This window comes from Trachypithecus francoisi, unplaced genomic scaffold (assembly GCF_009764315.1).
Source record: "Trachypithecus francoisi isolate TF-2019V2 unplaced genomic scaffold, Tfra_2.0 Lachesis_group5, whole genome shotgun sequence".
Taxonomy (NCBI): domain Eukaryota; kingdom Metazoa; phylum Chordata; class Mammalia; order Primates; family Cercopithecidae; genus Trachypithecus; species Trachypithecus francoisi.
The window spans coordinates 27,019,123-27,037,304 of record NW_022681470.1 but is presented as its reverse complement, the minus strand read 5'-3'; the positions used below and the strand labels follow the sequence as shown (position 1 = coordinate 27,037,304).

The 18,182-nt window shown below is 38.6% G+C and overlaps 1 long non-coding RNA gene across 1 annotated transcript in view; it reads right to left on the bottom strand.

The window, feature by feature from the left end:
• Positions 1-12,039: 12,039 nt before the first annotated feature.
• LOC117075112 overlaps positions 12,040-18,182 on the bottom strand; it is a 75,309-nt gene continuing 69,166 nt past the window's right edge. The window contains exon 4 of the long non-coding RNA XR_004433852.1: positions 12,040-12,117. This is a non-coding gene — a long non-coding RNA (uncharacterized LOC117075112). The remainder of the gene's footprint in view (positions 12,118-18,182) is intronic.

Genomic DNA, 18,182 nt, shown 5'->3' with positions numbered 1-18,182 from the left:
CTACCATTCACTGGTCATTTTATTACTTTTGGCCTTTTATTGTGGTTACATTTTCATAATAATTCTTTTGTTAAACGAACATAAATTGAGTCTCTATTAAACCTTTTTAAGACCTAGGAAAAGCTTCTAAAACGGAGTGATACTTGAGCTGGCCATTCTAAGTGCTTCTATCACATCCTTAAGAACCTGCCACGCTATATTGTAATCATTTTGCTTCATTGACTGTTTCTCCTTCTTTATTATAGTTTCCCTGAAAACAGATACCAGACATATTTATCTTCTCATACGAGTGCCTAAACACTGTGCCTGGTTCATAGCACAGGGTCGATACATGTTTTAATGAGTAGATTAAACTTGGCCCATTGGAGGGGAGAGAGTGATTACAAGGACAAATAAGATTTAGTTTTATCCCTCAAGGTCTTTCTTTTTTTTTTTTTTTTTTTTTTGAGGCGGAGTCTTGCTCTGTCACCCAGGCTGGAGTGCGGTGGCCGGATCTCAGCTCACTGCAAGCTCCGCCTCCCGGGTTTACGCCATTCTCCTGCCTCAGCCTCCCGAGTAGCTGGGACTACAGACGCCCGCCACCTCGCCCGGCTAGCTTTTTGTATTTTTTAGTAGAGACGGGGTTTCACCGTGTTAGCCAGGATGGTCTCGATCTCCTGACCTCGTGATCCGCCCGACTCGGCCTCCCAAAGTGCTGGGATTACAGGCTTGAGCCACCGCGCCCGGCCTCAAGGTCTTTCTAAGTTAGCACATGGCTAGGTACAGAGTAGATGCTCAATAAACGCTGGTCGGTTAGTCAATTCTCAGACAGTTATTTTCCTTCAGATAGAAAGACAAGGTTACCAAAATGAATATATACCAGCAAAGCCAGTTATGGTTTTATTCTGAAATATCAATACCTTTCCTCGCTTCACTCAGGACCCCAAGTACTAATGAACAAGAAAGAAACAAAGCATAGGGGTTGCTTATCATACCAAACATAATATCAGAAGCCGAAACTGAGACACATAGTCTTATACCAGTAGAGGATTTTTTTTTTTTTTTTTTTTTTTTTTTTTTTTTAGACAGAGTTTCTCCTCTGTTGGCCAAGCTGGAGTGCAATGGTGCAATCTCAGCTCACTGCAAACTCCTCCTCCTGGGTTCAAGCCATTCTCCTGTCTCATTCTCCTGCCTCAGCCTCCAAGTAACTGGGATTACAGGCATGTGCCACCCACACCTGGTTAATGTTGTATTTTTAGTTGAGATGAGGTTTCTCCATGTTTGTCAATCTGGTCTTGAACTCCTGACCTCAGGTAATCCACCCGCCTCAGCCTCCCAAAGTGCTGGGATTAAAAGCATGAGCCACCACACCCAGCCCATGAGAGGATATTTTAAAATAGAACCATTCCGGATCAACCAAGGTGTTTGGTTCTTAGTACTTTTGGTCTCTAATATGCCTCAAGAATTTCCAGTTAGACCTTGACAATTATATGAGAAAATAAATATAAAAACACTTTAAAACTGTATAACACACAATGAAAAGATAAGTGCTATAAATAGAACATGTATTTCTGCATTAAAAATACATGGACCAATTTGGTAAGTGCACACATGAAGAAATAGTGATTTGAGACATTCCCTAATTCACTTATACTCTTTTCTTATTAAGTAATTTAAAGCACGGGATCTACTGTAAAGTCAGAACTAAAAAGGACCAGAGAAGAAGAGGAAGTGGGTGACAGAAGAGTAGAATATTGTAAGAGGAAGGGACTTGGTACAGAATTACACAGCCCAATAGAGAAAATTAGAAACTGAGTCAACATCTATTAAACAGACTTTAACTGAGTATCACTGAGTGTCTCTGAGGTCCCAGGCATGAAGCTAAGAGCTGTGAAGTGCATCAAGATGAATAAAATTCAGACTAGTGAAAGAAAGCTTACAGTTTGTGGGTTCAGGTGGTGGGGGGCGGGGAGCTGGGGGAAGGGAAAAAAAGACAAATATGTATACAAACATATCAGAAGGCAGAAGTAATTATAGCTGGAAGAGAAGTTCAGATAGAGTGCTGTCATAACTTAAAGGAAGAAAACGTCTCTTCATTAAAGGATGCTTCAGGGTAATTTCATAGAAGGGATGTTATGTAAGCTCAGTCTGAGGCAGAAGAAATTCAAGAGCTAGCTAAAGGATGAAGAACACTACATTTGGAATTAACACTATAAGAAAAGCATAGAGGTAGGAAACTTACTAGCTATGTTTAATAAGCATCAGGTACTCCATTTCGTCTAAAGTTTAAGGTATGCTTGAGGACATAGTGAGAAATGAGGCTGAAGAGTAGACTGTGGCTAGGTTATAGACAGCAGCCTGGAATACTAAGCCAAAGGATTTGGGCTTTATTCAGCCATCTTTGGGAGCTACTCAAGGTATGATAGGATCATAGCTGTACTTTGAAGCTTAATCTAGACACAATAAAAGTAAGTTAGGTGAAAAAAGATCGGAAGTGGGAGATAAATTTAGATGTCATTAAAAATGCCAGTACAGAACTTAATGAACATCTTCAAGAAGGAGGAGACTGCTATAATGTTCTGATATTTGCCATGGTCTACTCAGGCTGATGTAACAAAATACCATAAACTGAGTGGTTTACAAACAACATAAATGTATTTCTCACAGGTCTGAAGGCTGAGATGTTCAAAATCAAGGTGCTGTCAGATTTGGTGTCTAGTGAGGCCTGCCTTCTTGTTCATAGATAGTGCCTTCTCACTGTGTCTTCACATGATGGAAGGAACAAGGCAGCTCTCTAGAACCTCTTTTATGAGGGCACTAATCTCGTTCATTAGGACAGAGTCTAATCATTCCCCAGTTAGGCCAACCTTCTACTACCATCACCTTGGGGGTTAATATTTCAACATAGAAATGTTGAGGGGACATGAATATCCAGACCACAGCAATAATATTAAATGTGACAAATACTGCTGTCTTATATAGTCAATGTAGGAATGAGCCATGAAAGATTAGAAGGGAGGCCGGTATGAATTGGGACTGAGGTGAGGAATGACACCTGAAGAAATTTAGTGTCAGGTATGAACAAACACCATAGGAGCAAGATGGTTGCAATCTTAATTCATACATAGGGTCTCATGACAGAATTAGGAAGGAGAGAGATGAGACACAATGGCAAAACAGAAGCCTTCAGCAATCATCCCTCCTATGGAAACACAAAATTGAATAACTGTTCACACAAGAAAGCACCTTCATAAGAACCAAAAATCAGGCGAGTGATCATGGTACCTGATTTTAACATCAAAGCAAGGAGACACTGAAGAGAGTAGGCAAGAGTCTTGAATTGCTGACACCACCCCTCCCCTATTCTCCTGCAGCAGATGTGTGGCACAGATTGAGAATCTATGTGCTTGCAGGAGGGAAAGTGCAGTGATTGTTGTACTTTGCATTGGAACTCAGTGCTGTCCTGTCACAGAAAGCAACATTGGGCAGAATACAACCAGCACTCATGAAGAATGCATTTAGACCAACCTTAGCCAGAGGGGAATCACCCATACCAGCAGTGGGAACCTGATTTCTGGCAAGTCCCACCACTGAGGGCTAAAGTGTGCTGGGGTTTTAAATAGACTTAAAAGGCTGTCTAGGCCACAAGTACTGCAATTCCTGGGCAAGTCCTTGTGCTGTGCTGAGCTTAGAACCAGTGGACTTAGGATGCATGCAGTTCTACTGAGACGCCAGCCAAGATGGCTAAGAGTTTTCTTCCATCACCCCTTCCCAATCCCGGGCAGAACAGCTTGCAGCTCCAGGAGGAGCTCCTTCCCTCTGCTTAAAGAGAGGAGAGAGGAGAGTAAAGAAGACTTTGCTTTGCAACCTGGATACCACCTCAGCCACACTAGAACATCCAGCAAAGTCTTGAGGCCTCCATTCTAGGCCCTAGCTCCTGGTTGACATCGTTAGACACACCAAGGGCCAAAAGGGAGCCTGTTGCCTTGAAGGGAAGGACCTAGTCCTGGCTGGGTTCATCATAACACTCCACTTTCAGCAATGGACAAATCATCCAGACAGAAAATCAACAAAGATACACCAGACTTAATCTGCACTATAGACAAAATGGACCTAGTAGATATTTATAGAACATTTCATATTATGGCTACAGAATACATATTCTTCTCCTCAGCACATGGATTATTCTCAAGGATAGATAATATGTTAGTCCACAAAACAACTCTTAAAATTTTTTTTTAAAATTGAAATAATATCAAGTACTTTCTCTGACCACAATAGAATAAAACTAGAAATCAATAACAAGAGGAACTTTGGAAACCATAGAAACACATAGAAATTAAACAATATACTTCTGAGTGGCCAGTAGGTTAATGAAAAAATTAAGAAAGAAATTTTTTAAATTCTTGAAACAAATGAAAATGGAAACACAACATAACAAAATGTATGGGATACAGCGAAAGCAATAAAAAGAGGAAAGTTTATAGCAATAAACACATATATCAAAATAGCAGAAAAACTTCAAATAAATAACCTAATGATGCATTGTGAAGAACTTGAAAAGCAAGAGCTAACCAAACTCAAAATTGGGAGAAGAAAAGAAATAATAAAAATCAAAGCAGAAATATGTGAAATTGAAATAAAAACAATACAAAAGATCAATGACACAAAAAGTCATTCTTTTTAAGTCAACATTAACAAACCTTTAGCCAGACTAAGAAAAAAAAGAGAGAAAATTCAAGTAAACAAAATCAGAATTCAAGTAATGAAAAAGGAGACATTACAACTGACACCACAGAAATTCAAAGGACCATTAGAGACCACTATGAGCAATATATGCCAATAAATTGGAAAACCTAGAAGAGATGGATGAATTCCTAGATACATACAACCTACCAAAATTGAACTGGGAAGAAATTTAAAACCTGAACAGAACAATAACAAGTAACAAGATAGAAGCAGTAATAAAACATCTCCCAGTAAAGAGAAGTTCAGGACCCACTGCTGATTTATGCCAAACATTTAAAGAAGAACTAATACCAATCTTACTCAAACTGTTCCAAAAATTACAGGAGGAGGGAATACTTCCAAACTCATTCTACAAGACCAATATTACCCTGATACCAAAATGTAGAAAAAGACACACCAAAACAAATAAACAAACAACACTATAGGCCATGATCCCTGATGAACATTGATGCAAAAATCATCAACAAAATACTAGCAAACTGAATTCAGCAACACATTAAAATATCATTCATCATGACCAAGTGGGATTTATCCCTGACATGCAAGGATAGTTCAACATATGCAAATCAATCAATGTGTTATATCGTATTGACAGAATGAAGGAAAAATGTATGATCATTTCAATTGACACTGAAAAAGCATTTGATAAAATTCAATATCCCTTCGTAATAAAAATTCTCAAAAAATTGGGTATACAAGGAACATACCCCAATAAAATAAAAGCCATACATGACAGACCCACAGCTAGTATCATACTGAATGGAGAAAAATGAAAAGCCTTTTCTCTAAGATCTGGAATGCTACAAAGATGCCCATTGTCACCACTGTTATTCAACATAGTACTTGAAATTCTCACAACAGCTATCAGACAAGAGAAGAAAATAAAGGGCATCCAAATTAAAAAGAAAGAAGTCAAATTATTCTTGTTTGCAGATGATATAATCTTATATTTGGAAACACTTAAATACTCCACAATAAATCTATTAATATTAGAACTGATCAATTCAGTAAAGTTGCAGGATACAGTATCAACATATGAAAATTGATAGCGTTTCTACATGCCAAACAGTGAATAATCTGAAAAAGAAATCAAGAATGTAATCCCATTTACAATAGCTAAAAATGAGATGCCTAGGAGTAAACTTAACCAAAGAAGTAAAAAATCTTTACAATGAAAAGTATGAAACATTGATGCAGGAAGTTGACAAGGGCACAAAAAATTGAAAGATATTTGATGTTCATGGACTAGAAGAATAAATATTGTTAAATTGTTCATTCTACCTAAAGCAGTCTATAGATTCCATGTAATCTCTATCAAAATACCAATGACATTCTTCACAGAAATAGAAAACACAATTCTAAATTTTACACAGGACCATGAAAGACTCAGAACAGGCAAAGCCATCCTGAGCAAAAATAAACAAACCGGATAAATTACATTACCTGACTTCATATTATACTACAGAGCTACAGTAATCAAAAAAGCATGGTACTGGCATAAAAACAGACACACAGACCAATGGAAAAGAATAAAAAACCCAGAAATAATTCATACATCTACAGTGAATTTTCAACAAAGATGCCAAATACAAACAATGGCGAAAGAGCAGGCTCTTCAACAAATTAAGCTGGGAAAACTGGATATCCACATGCAGAAGAATGAACTTGATCCCTATCTCTCACCATCTACAAAAGTAAAATCAAAAATGGATTAAAGACTTAAACCTAAGACCTGAAACTATAAAACTACTACAAGAAATCACTGAGGAAGCTCTTCAGGACATTGATCTGGGGAAAAATTTTCTTGAGTAATATCTCCAAAGTACAGGCAATAAAAGCATAAATGGGCAAATAGGATCACATCAAGTTAAAAAGTTTCTTCACAGCAAGGGTATAATCAACAAAGTGAAGAGACAACCTACAGAATGGGAGAAAATATTTATAAACTACTCATCTGACAAGGAATTAATAACTAGAATATGTAAAGACCTCAAACAACTCAATAGGAAAAAATGTAACAATGCAATCAAAAAATGAGCAAAAGATCTGAATAGACTTTTTGAAAAGAAAACATACAAATGGCAAACAGGTATATGAAAAGGTACTCAACATCACTGATCGTCAGAGAAATACAAATCAAAACTATGATGAGACATTATTTCACTCAAGTTAAAATGGTTTTTATCCAAAAGACAAGCAATAACAAATACTGGCAAGTATATGAAGAAAGGGGAACCCTCATACACCAATGGTGAGAATGTAACTTAATAAAACCCCTATGGAGAAAAGTGCGGAGGTTCCTTAAAAATAGAACTACCATGTGACCCAGCAATTTCACTACTATTTATGCAAAAGACATGAAATCAATAAGTCAGAGAGACATCTGTCATCGCATATTTATTGCAGCACTACTCACAATAGCCAAGATTTGGAAGCAATTTAAATGTCCACCAACAGATGAATGAGTAAAGAAAATGTGATATGTACACACACACACACACACACACACACACACACACACACACAAAGGAATACTATTCAGCCATTCAAAAGAATGAGATCCTGTCATTTACAACAATATGGATGGAAATGGAGGACATTTTGTTAAGTGAAAAAAGCCAGGTACAGAAAAACAAAATGTGCATGTTCTCACTGATTTGTGGGATCTAAAAATTAAAACGATTGAACTGATGGAGATAAAGAGTATAAGGATGGTTACTAGTCACTGGGAATGGTAGGGGGTGATATGGTTTGGCTGTGTCCTCATCAAAATCTCATCTTGAATTGTAGTTCCCATAATCCCCATATGTGGTGGGAGGGACCCATTGAGAAGTAAATGAATCATGGAGTCAGTTACCTCCATGCTTTTCTTGTGTTAGTGAGAGAGTTCTCATGACATCTGACAGTTTTACAAGGGGCTTTTCCCCTTTTGCTTGGCATTTCTCCTTGCTGCCACAATGTGAAGAAGGAGGTGTTTGCTTCCCCATCTGCCATGATTGTAAGTTTCCTGAGGCCTCCCAGCCCTGTGGAACTGTGGGTCAATTAAACCTCTTTCCTCATTAAATTATGCAGTGTCAGGTATTTCTTTATAGCAGCATGAGAATGGACTAATACAGTAAATTGGTACCAGGTAATGGGGTGCTGCTCTAAAGATACCCAAAAATGTGGAAGCAACTTTGGAACTGGCTAATGAGCAGAGGTTGAAACAATTTGTAGGGCTCAGAAGAAGACAGCAAAATGTGGGAAAGTTTAAAACTTCTTAGAGACTTGGAGGGCTCAGAAGACAGGAAGATGTGGAAAAGTTTGGACATTCCTAGGGACTTTTTGAATGACTTTGACCAAAATGCTGATAGTAATATGGACAAGGAAGTGCAGGCTGAGGTGGTCTCAGATGGAGATGAGGGACTTCTTGGGAACTGGAGTAAAGGTCACACTTGTTACACAAAGAGTGTGTCAGGATTTTGCCCCTGCCCTAGAGATCTGTGGAACTTTGAACTTGAGAGAGATGATTTAGGGTATCTGATGGAAGAAATTTCTAAGCGGCAAAGCATTCAAGAGGAAGCACAGCATAAAAGTTTGAAAAATTTGCAGGCTGACAATGCAGTTGAAAAGAAAACCCCATTTTTCTGGGAAGAAATTGAAGCTGGCAGCAGAAATTTACATAAGTAATGAAAAGCCAAATGCTAATGCCAAGACAATGGGAAAAAATGCCTTCAGGGCATGTCAGAGACCTTGGCAGCAGCCCCTTCCATCATAGGCCTGGAGGCCTAGGAGGGAAAAAATGATTTCCTGGGCTGGCTCCAGGGCCCCCCTGCTATATGCAGCCTGGGGACATGGTGCCCTTCATCCTAGGCACTCCAGCCATGCCTAAAAGGGGCCAAGGTACAGCTCAGGCCGTGTTCTCAGAGGGTACAAGCCCCAAGCCTTGACAGCGTGAGAAGAGACTAATATAGGGGGTCAGTGGAATAGAGAAGGTTAGTGGCTACAAAAATACAGTTAGATAGAATGAATAAGATCTAATATTTAACAGCACAAAAGGGTGACTACAGTCAACAATAATTATTGTACATTTTAAAATAACTAAAAGAGTAAAATTGAGTATAATTGGACTGTAAAGTGAAGAGATGATAAGTGCTTAAGGTGATAAGACATCCCATTTACCCTGATGTAATCATTACACATTGTATGCCTGTATTATACACTTAAGCACATTGTATCTTATATTAGAAGGTAATAAGTTATATTTAATAGATAAAATAGAACAGTCAGAGGGACCACATAGATGGAGTTGGGTTTGAGGCAATTTACCATTTTAAAAAGGAGATCAGAGTACGCCTGATTGAAAAGGTGTAATTTGAGCAAAGGCTTGAGAAGGAGGACTAGTTATCCTTGCGAGTATTTGAGAAACAAATGCCTCAGATGAAAATGCTAGTCCAAAGGCCTTAAGGTAGAATGTTCTTGCTGTATTGTAGGAAAAAAAAATGAGACCAATATGGCTAATGAAGTAAATGAGGGAGATAATATTAGAAGATGAGATGAAAGAGTGGGATCATGAAGGGTCTTTTGGCCATTGTAAAGACTGACTTTTTCATTGAGTAGTATGTGAAGTGAGTGGAGGATTCCAGCTCAAAAAGTAACATGATCTGACTTGTATTTTAAGAGCATCACTCTGGTTGCTAAATATGAAATCACAGAGATCATTTTGGAGTCAAGTGTAGTAATCCAAGTGAGGGAAGATAATGTCTTGGCACAAATTAGTAGTAACAGAGTTAGTGAGAAGTGATCTGATTCCAAATCAATTCTGATCCTAGAGCCAACAGGATTTCATGGTGAATAAGACATGGAATGAAAGAAGAGAAGAGTCAAGGATGACTCAATATTGTTAGTCTAAGCAACCGGAATGATAGAGCTGCCAAAAATTTAGGTGGAGATTACAAATGGGGCAGGTTTGGGGAAGGTGATTAGGAGTTCAATTTTATACATATTATGAGCATATGGAAATAATACATAGACATTTGAAATTTAAGAGAGAAAGCTAGTGAGATAAATTTTGGAGTCTAGTATACTCATAATAGTAAAAGTATGAGACTGGATAAGTTCACCAAGGGAATGCATGTGGATAGAGAAGAGAATCCAGATTGTTGCAATATTAATAGTTCTGGAAAAAGAGGAGGAACCAGCAAAAAAGACTGAGTGTAACCAGGAAGGCAAAAGGAGAATCAATTGAGTATGTTGTTCTGGAAGCCAAGGGAGCAGGGGGTATTGAGGAAGAAGGATAATCAACTGTGTCAAATGGTGTTGCTATATCAAATAAAATGGGCACTGAGAATGACCATTGGATTTATCAGCAAGGTCATCAGTGACTTTGGCCACTGAAGTAGTTTTCACGGAGTCGTGAAAGCAAAAAGCTGAATGGAGTAAAATTACGACAGAATGAGAGGGAAAATACTAGAGACAGCAAGCATATACAACTCTTTGGAGAAGTTGTTTTTGTAAAGAGGAGCAGGAAATTATGTGGTAGTAGGAGCGAAAAGTCGAGTAAAAAGTGAATTTTAGAATTTTTTTTGTTGCTTTGTATTATGGACTGAACCGTGTTCCCCAAAATTCATAGGAGGTACATATGGCAACCTAGTACCTAGGAATATGACTGTATTCAGAGATATGGCCTTTAAAGGAGAAATTAAAATGAGGTTGTCAGGGTGGGCATAATTCAATCTGACTGGTATCCTTATTAGAAGAGGAGATTAGGGCATACAGAGATGCACACACAGAGAAGAAAGACTAAAACACAGTGAGAAGACAGCCATCTAAAAGCCAAGGAGACAGACCTCAGGGGAAACCGAGCCTGTCAACTCTTTGGTCTTGGACTTCTAGCCTTCAGAACTGTAAGTAATGAATTTTTGTTGTTTAAGCCACCCAGTCTCTGACATTTTGCTTTGGCAGTCCAAGCAAACTCACATAGTCTTTTCCTTTTCTTATTTTTTTTTTCAGATAGAAGAAATAAAAGCAAGTGTGTGTGTTTAGGAAAAAAACAGAGGGAAAAAATATAATTTAGAGGAGAAAGGAGAGAACTAATGGAAAAAATGTTTGTTGAGAAGGAGAAAATGGCTGGGATCTGTCTCTACTATTCATTTTTTTAGAGCTCCTCTTAGCCTGAGGCCTCAGTCAAACTCTAAAATAAATCTTTCCAGATTTTTTAAAACAGATATTGTAGTAGAATCAGTAAACTTAATAATGAAGAAGAAGAGATTCTACCAAATCTAGATTTCTAGAAGACTTGTAGATCCTTTAAGATGAATGGATCAGAAAAAGAGAAATTGCTTTTAAGTAAAGGAGAAAGAATCAAGCAGACAGGAAAAAAGAAATGAGATGAATTTCACGTTCTCAATGAGTAGTCTCAATTTGGTAAGACACCTAGAGAGAGATGTTCTTGTGGCTGTTGAAACTGTTGAGAAAAATTTAGCAAAACGCAAAGACAGATATGAAGTAAGTCTACAAGCGAGTTGTTTCTTAAAGATTATATTTTTCATAAACAGTTTGCTTACTATGAATAGTTCCTGCTGGCACCACCATCACTGACTTTTCCTAAGGACATGCAGTAGTTATCAAAATAAAGTCATTAAGCTGAAAAACAGTGGTTTAATAAATGGAAAGGTGGTCAAGAAGAATTTCCAGGAAAGGGGATGGGGAGACAAAAATGGCTATTCAGTCTCAGCATCTTCAAGACGTTTAACTACAGGCTTAGGATGGCATATGAGATAAAGGTATCAACACTGGGATTAAAGAGCGGGGGTGAAGAAACACAAATCATCTTACTATCAAATCACATAGTATTCCTGGAAATTAGAAAATCTACGAAAACTAGTCCCATTGTGTGATGGCAGGAGAATCTTGGCATAATGAAGCTAAGAGACTAGAGTCACAATAAATGTATTTTGAATTGGTTCAGCCTGTCGCAATGAGTTAATACCAAAAGAAGGACTGGCACCCAGGACTCCTGGCTCCTAGCCAGGAATCTACCCACAAAACTATATTTCCCATGTTTTTATTTTTTATCTTGAGTTTATTCTCAATGTCTCTTGCGTGCGCCCTCTCCCTCTTTTCTCCTCCCCCTCCTGTTTTCTCTCACATTCCATAGATGACCCTAGTCCATGTCCTCCATAAATCACTCTATAATGGTGCCCCTTTGCTGGTCTCTTCTTTAAGTACTCAAAGAAAGAATATGGCAGAGAACCAGGTCTAAACATTAAGGGAGATAATTGAAGGTCATTCAGCTGAAAATAAATCATATTTATCCATGGCTTTCTTTACCAGAGCATCTGGTTTCCGTTAGCCAGCATGGTGTCCTCTGGTTCTGACTGTGGTGGCCGACAGTAACCACATTTCTTGCTAAAAAAAGAAAAAAAGTGCCTTTACATCTGTTCCCGAGATGTTTTAAACTCTTCCGTGTACAAAACTGTGCTCTGAAGTTACATCAACACAGACTAAAATTTTACCGTGTTAGGTACTGGTGACTTTGAGTGTGATCCTGGGCATCCTGTCTGTTACTTTCTTTTTCTATCAAAATCAATCATAGAATTAGATTAGGAAAGCTAAAGTCAACTAGTTTATCTTACTAACTCCTGCCAGAACTTCACACTTCTAAGCGGGTTTGGATTTATTCTATTGTAAATATATTTTCTGTTCTTATCTCTGTGGATGGATTAAGCTATCAGAGATAGGCAGGTAATCTTTTTTATTTTTATTTGTGTGTGTGTGTGTGTGTGTGTGTGTGTGTGTGTATGTCTGTTACATTAGCAATAGGAACTCAGTATCTAGGTAATCCATAATCTCTCTCAGCCTGCCTGTTAATAAATGCTCCTCTATTATTACCTATTAGCCATCTTTCAAGAAAAGTATTGATTAAAAGGACAAGAAAAAGAAAAAAAAATGAGAAATAAACATTTCTTACCACAGACTAATTTATGAAAAACTCAAAGTGCATAAATGTTGGGAAAACAGAATTCTGAAGTAATCAGAATCAACAGTAGATTCATTTTGACCTTATCTTAAGATGAATGATATTGCAACCATTTTATTTATTTATTGTATACTTTAAGTTCATATGCACAACGTGCAGGTTTGTTACATATGTATACATGTGCCATGTTGGTGTGCTGCACCCGTTAACTCATCATTTACATTAGGTATCTCTCCTAATGCTATCCCTCCCCGCTTCCCCCACCCCAAGACAGGCCCCAGCATGTGATGTTCCCCATCCTGTGTCCAAGTGTTCTCATTGTTCAATTCCTACCACGCGGTGTTTGGTTTTCTGTCCTTGTGATAATTTGCTCAGAATGATGGTTTCCAGCTTCATCCATGTCCCTACAAAGGACATGAACTCATCCTTTTTATGGCTGCATAGTATTCCATGCTGTATATGTGCCACATTTTCTTAATCCAGTCTATCATTGATGGACATTTGGGTTGGTTCCAAGTCTTTACTATTATGAATAGTGCCACAATAAACATATGTGTGCATGTATCTTTATAGCAGCATGATTTATATTCCTTTGGGTGTATACCCAGTAATGGGATGGCTGGGTCAAATGGTATTTCTAGTTCTAGATTCTTGAGCAATTGCCACACTGTCTTCCACAGTGTTTGAACTAGTTTACAGTCCCACCAATGGTGTAAAAGTGTTCCTGTTTCTCCACATCCTCTACAGCACCTGTAGTTTCCTGACTTTTTAATGATCGCCATTCTAACTGGTATGAGATGGTATCTCATTGCTGTTTTGATTTGCATTTCTCTGATGGCCAGTGATGTTGAGCATTTTTTCATGTGTCTGTTGGCTGCATAAATGTCTTCTTTTGAGAAGTGCCTGTTCATATCCTTCGCCCACTTTTTGATGGGGTTGATTTTTTCTTGTAAAGCTTAAGTTGTTTGTAGATTCTGGATATTAGCTCTTTGTCAGATGGGTAGATTGTCATGGGCAAGGACTTCATGACTAAAACACCAAAAGCAATGGCAACAAAAGCCAAAATTGACAAATGGGATCTAATTGAGCTAAAGAGCTTCTGCACAGCAAAAGAAACTACCATCAGAGTGAACAGGCAACCTATAGAATGGGAGAAAATTGATGTTGCAACTATTAATAGTAATAGCTGAAATGTATCGAGTGCTTTCTATGTACTATGCCTAATGCTTTAGGTCCATTATCCCATTTATTCTTCACAACAAATCTATGAGGTAAATAATATTCTTATGCCCATTTTATAGAAAATAAAATTGAGGCTTATAATGATATATTTGTGGGGTTCCAAAAGGAAATAGATGGCTTCCTAAAAGTAGGTTAATTAGAGGAAAGTTTATTAAAATGACTATTTACTAAAATGTAGGCAGGGTGTAACTAAATCATAAGGAATAGTGCAGTACCTTTTTATAAGCACTGTTCATTCTATAGCCTGCTGTCAACAAATATATGATAGTACCAATGCTTATAAAAGGGTGCTTCATTATGCCTTCTTATTTTGTTGAGGCCATTGTCATCCCCAAACCTGGAAGTAGGAAAGGAATAATTACTGGGAGCCAGAAAGAGAGCTAAGTCAGGAGGGCACCTTGGCAGGATCCCTCTTTGTAGATGGATGCAGGCAGCCTACAGAAAATGGAAGGAAAGAGTGGAGAAATAAGCATCTCCATTTTCATTCTCTTCCCATGCTCCAATTTCCTACTGAGGCTTCCTATTAGCTAAAATCTACCAGAAGTCCCAGATCAAGGCAGCATGTGGATAAAATGCACAGAGGTCAGACTACTGGGACAGAGAGCAAGGTGGAGAGAGTGGAGAACGGATCTAGATGGTTACAATCACTTTGCAAGGTCACAGTGATGGATTGGGTCACTAACTGGATCAAAGTCGCTAAGTAATGGGGCAAAAGTTCAAATTCATGGTTGTCTGACTTTAGAGCCTAGGCTTTTAATCACTATGCCCTACTGCTAGGGCCTTCAAATGGCAAAAAGAAGGGAGATCATTCCAGGGAGCATAAAGATTATGAGAGGTAGAGAGGCAGGAGTGTGCAAGGCAATGACATTTACTAGATGTGCAACTTCCAACAAAGACTTCTCTGAATCTATTTTCTCATCTATACAATGCGTCTACATCACAAGATGTGGTCTTTTTCTCTCAATGAAGCTAATATAGTCAATTTCATTATAACTATTCTGACACAGCCTTGAATAGAAATGAGTTACCCAACCTCATGCTCAGAGACAGGATCTCTGCTCTGTCAGAGCTTAGTACATAGTGAAAAACTGTGTACTCTGTAAGCTACACATTATTAACCCAGGGTCAGAAAGAAAGTGGCCATGAAAATTTCCAGTATTTTCTCTTACTCTTTTTACTTCACATAATAGAGGTACCCACTCATTTCTCCAAACACTACTTAAGAAAATCTGTTTCCATAGCAATAGAAAAATTAAGAAACCTGATTTGATTTACTAAAGTTTCTTCATTCTGTAAAAGGAGTCACTTTAACATAAAGATCAATAGTAGTAACTTTACAGAGGATTATTTCTGCTGACAACAAATGTGTATGATAGTAGCAGTGCTTATAAAAGTACATATGGTTCCAAGTCCCTGTTGGATCTAAAGAGATGTCTTATAGTAGCTTACAAAATTTTCAGGAATTTCCTGTGCCAAAAACAAAGGTGATAAAAAGGACTGCAAATTGAAGAGAAAGCCAAGAGAGCAGGGGTCAAATAGAAAATGCAGATCAGGAGAAGTTTGGAAAGAAGTCCAAGGTTGTAGCAGGGAGCTTTGGTTTCATTGACATATGATGTGACAGAGCATCAGACTGAGTGAAAAACCAAATTGCCAACGTTTCAATACAAGGACAGGAAGATATCATCTAGTTTGTTTCCTGGAAATTGGAATAAAAAGAAAGAGAAATGGAAAACATGGAAAAATAAGAGATTTAAAAGATCTATTCAGAAGATCCAACATCCAACAAATAATAGATTTGGGAAGAGAGAATAGAATAAACAGAAAAATAATCAGACCGATAAAACAATAGTTTGCCCATACCAAAGAACAAATACAAAACGGATGGTTCTATAAAATGCAAAGTAATACAAATGAACAAAGACCCAAACTTAGGAAAATCATTATAAAAATTTCAAACATAAAAAATAAAAAGCTGATCATAAAAGTCTCCAGAGAGAAATGCAGACATCTTGTCAGTAAAACTATATAGTACTAGAGAACAAGCTCTTTGAGTTCAAGGATCAAATTTTTAAATCTAGAATCTCATAGCTAGCCAAATTATTTATTTGTATGAGCAGCAGAATAAATATATTTTAAGAAACGAAAAGACTCCAAAATTAGATCTCACATTCACCCTTTCCTAGACCATCACTTACTGGAATAAACCAAGAAAGAGGAAGACATGGGATCCAACCAATTGTGTATCCAATGCAGGAAGACATAGCATGTACCCTTGTGAGATAGCAATGTAACTAGTCCAGCCAATTAGGCAAGAATTCCCTGGGGAAGGTCTCTGGTCAAAGAGGGGGATGGCGGGTAGTAAGAAGCATTGATTGACAGCTGTTTTTTTTTTTGTTTGTTTGTTTGTTTTTAAAAAGGGGTGAGGAAAATTAAATAGAATAAATATTAAAATGTAAGTCTCAGAAAACTAAGACTATGAACTAGGACTAAGACTACGAACAATATAAAACACATACATACAAAGCAAATGAGAAACTTCAAAATAAATGTTAAATGAGAACTATATAAGCAAGGCATAATCCAAATAGAAATGCAACCAAGGCCGGGGGCGGTGGCTCATGCCTGTAATCCCAGCACTTTGGGAGGTCAAGGGGGGCGGATCACGAGGTCAGGAGATTGAGACCACCCTGGCTAGCGTGGTGAAACCCCGTCTCTACTCCACATACAAAAAATTAGCCAGGTGTGGTGGCAGGCACCTGGAGTCCCAGCTCTTCAGGAGGCTGAGGCAGGAGAATGGCGTGAACCCGGGAGGCAGAGCTTGCAGTGAGCCAAGATCGCGCCACTGCACTACAGCCTGGGTGACAGAGCAAGACTCTGTCTCAAAAAAAAAAAAAAAAAAGGCCGGGCGCGGTGGCTCAAGTCTGTAATCCCAGCACTTTGGGAGGCCGAGACGGGCGGATTACAAGGTCAGGAGATCGAGACAATCCTGGCTAACACGGTGAAACCCCGTCTCTACTAAAAAACATACAAAATATTAGCCGGGCGAGGTGGCGGGTGCCTATAGTCCCAGCTACTCGGGAGGCTGAGGCAGGAGAATGGCGTGAACCCGGGAGGCAGAGCTTGCAGTGAGCCAAGATCGCGCCACTGCACTACAGCCTGGGTGACAGAGCAAGACTCTGTCTCAAAAAAAAAAAAAAAAAAAGGCCGGGCGCGGTGGCTCAAGTCTGTAATCCCAGCACTTTGGGAGGCCGAGACGGGCGGATTACAAGGTCAGGAGATCGAGACAATCCTGGCTAACACGGTGAAACCCCGTCTCTACTAAAAAACATACAAAATATTAGCCGGGCGAGGTGGCGGGTGCCTATAGTCCCAGCTACTCGGGAGGCTGAGGCAGGAGAAAGGCGTAAACCTGGGAGGCGGAGCTTGCAGTGAGCTGGAATCCGGTCACTGCACTCCAGCCTGGGCAACAGAGCGAGAGACTCCGTCTCAAAAAAAAAAAAAAAAAGAAAGAAAAGAAAGGAAAAAAAAAAGAAATGCAACCAAATAGAGGCATGATTTTCACCTGGAGGTATGGATAAGGGAAGATCTGGAGACGGGGAGGCCAGTTATGAAGCTGTATCAGTTATCCAAGCGAGAGGTAATGGTGGTCTGATCCAAGGTCATGGCAGTGGGATAGAGATAAGTGGGCAGATTTTAGAAATGTTTAGATAAATTGGGAGTTCGATATCAGAGAAGGAAGTGTTAAGAAGTCACCATGGTTTTGATTCAGAAATCTGAGCATAAAATAGTACCATTCACTGAGATTGGGAACACTAAAGGAGAGAAAGGGTTGGAAAGTACAATGCTAAGAACATGTGAGTCTGAAATGCTGAGGGAACATCCACAAGAAAAATGACCCATTAATAGCTGGGTATATCCTCTGGGGCTCTGGAGAACAATCTAATGTAACATGTGATATCCTAACCAACGGGAAAGGTTGGGTTAATAGTTAATGGCTGAAGGTTCTCTGAGCCAGACAAGCAAAATATCAATTTTAAAACTTCTAGGGCAAGTAATTTAGAATAGTAAGCAATAAAACATATGCAGAACCTTCCTAGAGCTATGTTCCATGTAGTTTTGATCCATACAGGTGCTGAATTTAAAAGAACGCATTTCATCCAACCACAATAATTTCAGAATAACAAGTATTTTACTTGTGTTTTCAAAAATTCCATGAAGTTGACACATATTCCTTTAAGAATAGTTACTTATT